General features: G+C 30.3%; 1 protein-coding gene across 1 annotated transcript in view; it reads left to right on the forward strand.

Moving 5' to 3' along the window:
* LOC105450146 overlaps positions 1–3,160 on the forward strand; it is a 14,127-nt gene that overhangs the window by 2,376 nt on the left and 8,591 nt on the right. The window lies entirely within an intron of this gene.

The raw sequence follows: 3,160 nt of genomic DNA on the forward strand, positions 1-3,160 counted from the left end.
CGGCCACATTTAAAAAAGTTGTAGTAAATAATACAATTACAGTTAAATAATACTATTACATTTCTCGGATTAAACATTTTGCCTCTAAAAAATTATAAATAATAAATTGTAATTATATAAACATCTTTAGAAACAAAAATAGTAAATATATTTAAAAAATAGTAATGCTTTATTGTATACATACTTTATTAACATTACATTATTTATTATGTTAAAGACAAATATATATTTTAATTTACTCTAAATGTATATTATATAATTATTATACCTTTTTACATTTTTATTTTTGAGAAACTCAAGAAGAAATATAGTCTTATGTGATATATAAACATGTTTTTATGTATGATAACTGATATATGTCTTTTCCACAAAAGTAGTAGGAATAAGTATCAAAAGATTTTTCTGCAATACTGTAACAAAATACAAATAAGAATTTCAACTTATTTTTACAAGCTAAAAATTAAATTATACGAAAAGTGTAAATATTAATAAATATTTTTAAAATATTTAAAAAATATACTTACAAAATCGATTGTATAATGATTGATACTTTGATACAGTAATACTGATGTTACTATAGTACACGATATCACGTGCACTGATTCTAACATTTGCATAGCGACAGCATTTTATACTGCTGCTTATTGCGTTCTACTCTGTTAAAAATAGATAGAAAACGATAAAACCAATATGATTTTTAATCGTAGTTATGAACCATAAAAAAATTAACATGTATGAACAATTTATTAGGATAATGTTTTTAATTATTTATGAATTTTATCAAAACGATAAGTTACTGTAGACATTCTATCGATATTTCAACGATTAAAATTGTTTTTATCAGTTAAATCCTATATTAGTTCTTATCGTTTTCTATCGATTTTTTTTTAACAGAGAAACTACTCGAACGAAAATACTTCTGTGATTAGACGTAAACAGACTGTTTCCTCAGTAGATTTGTTTATATCGATTTAACTTGACACTTATATGACACTCAAATGCTTTGTAAGCGTTGTTCAACCGTGCGCGATAAAAATGATTCATAGTTATACATCCGCAGAATATTGCGGAAATAGATTTGCTTTTATCGTTATCCCTTGTTAAATGCAAAAATGCGAGCAGAACGTGCTGCGTGAAGAATTGCTGCGTGCACGCCGCGTAAACGAGCACGGATAGTGTGCGTATAGAGGCGTTTATAATTATTTCTTGGAAATGATACTTCGGAAAACAACTTTGTCACACATGGTTGAATTCGTATAAAAATAATCTTTAATTTGATTTTAAAAAATTCAAAAAAAATTTTTGGTGGTGGGGATAAACAAAAAATTAAGCAATAAAAAAATTATTTTTAATTATAATTATAAAGTACTCTTAAAGCCATTCAACTTTTATTAGAAACATTTTTTTCTATCTCTCCTAGTTTCGACGATATTCACATTGAAATAAAAAAACCGATTTTTTTCTAAGGGGTCTTTCATCCCTTAAAAGCGCGAAGCGGCACGAATTTGCGGTAGCTTAATTTTTGGTTTTGTCTAGAGAATAACACATCAAAAGCTCATCGAAATCGGAGGGGACACTTGGGTCCTTTTCCTTGTTAGAATATTTTCGCGTGCTGTCAATTCATTATTCGGACTTAGACTCCACGCATCAAAATCGGTCTAGACAGAGTAGATTCGCGTGTGCGAACACTTTAGAGCTGTTCCCCTGGCGAATTCAAGCCAAGACGAGCCGTGCGATATTACGAATTGTAATTTGTAAAATTGTAAGTAACTATCCTTATTGAATTTGTGAAATTGTAAGTAACTGTCTTTATTGAATTTGAAACTGTAAGTAACTATTTTTACTGAATTCATAAACTGTGCGTGACAATCTTTATTAAATATTTTCTAAATTTAATTAAAAATTGTAACAATCATAAACTATATTATAACATTACGAAACTTCTTTTTTTTAACTTAAAACATATTGTTATATCGGATCATTTATATTCTCTTTAGAAGTGACATCAGATATTGAATTATTTTAACATTACTTTATTATTATACTATCTACAATACTACTGAACATTAACTGTCAAGAACTAATTAAATAATTTACTACTGCATGTTCATTATTAACATTGACTTATTTACAGAACAACTTGAAGTGTTTGTTAAAAGTGTTGTTGAAGTGAAGTGATATAGTAATCGAATTTTAACACGAGAGTTATACTCCATCGTGAAATAATAGTATTCTTTTATGAAGATTGATTTAAACCCGCGAATAATTATTGTAGATTTAATTATTGACTTCAGAGTTTCCGTGTGACGATTTGAGTCTCCGAGTGCTTTGTTGTTAATATTTTATTGAGTGTTAGTATCTTGAGGCGAGCGTATCAGCGCTTCGAGTTGCTGACAGTTATTAAATATTTATTTATTCACTTCACTAGTTCAATTAAATTCAATTAATTAATATTTCTTGTCCGATTTTAAATAATTAACTCGATTATCAGTGAACAAACTACTTCAAGTGATTAATTTAATATTTTAATAAACTTATGCTTGAATAATCATAAGTTAACTTTGATATATTATAATAAATGAAGTGTCACATTTGACATATATGAGTGAACGATCTATTGGCTCTTCAACTGACAGTTTAATAACGAATTATCATATTTTAATTTCATACCATACTTCCAAAGTGAATTATTTGTTAGTGAGAACGACCCTTAATAAATAAATAATTTTGAATAAACATTATCTTATTACGAAACTATTTGACGTGCATGTCGAGACTACGTACGATATTATGAAACATTGATGATTTACGTGCCTGAAACTAAAATATTATTTTGAATTAATTGAATTTCAAGATTTTGAGAATTGCCTTTAATGATTTTGAATATGAGTTATTACTATTGTGTTATCTGAAATATTATCTTGAGTAGATGTATAAGGCCGGTTCTAACTAGGGAGTTCCGAGGGGGGGTGAGGGGCAGGGGGGTCCGCGGAGCGGGGGGGTCCGCGGGGAGGGGAAAGCCGCGGAGAGGGGGAAACCGCTCAGAACGTTCACGGTCTGATGCGGGGTCCGCGGGGAGGGGGAAGCCGCGGAAAGCCGCTCGATCAGCTGGCCTGACCGCGGGGACGTGGGTGCGGGATGCGTGGGGACGGGGGAACCG

Source organism: Wasmannia auropunctata, unplaced genomic scaffold, assembly GCF_000956235.1.
Source record: "Wasmannia auropunctata unplaced genomic scaffold, wasmannia.A_1.0 LD336111.1, whole genome shotgun sequence".
Lineage (NCBI taxonomy): Eukaryota > Metazoa > Arthropoda > Insecta > Hymenoptera > Formicidae > Wasmannia > Wasmannia auropunctata.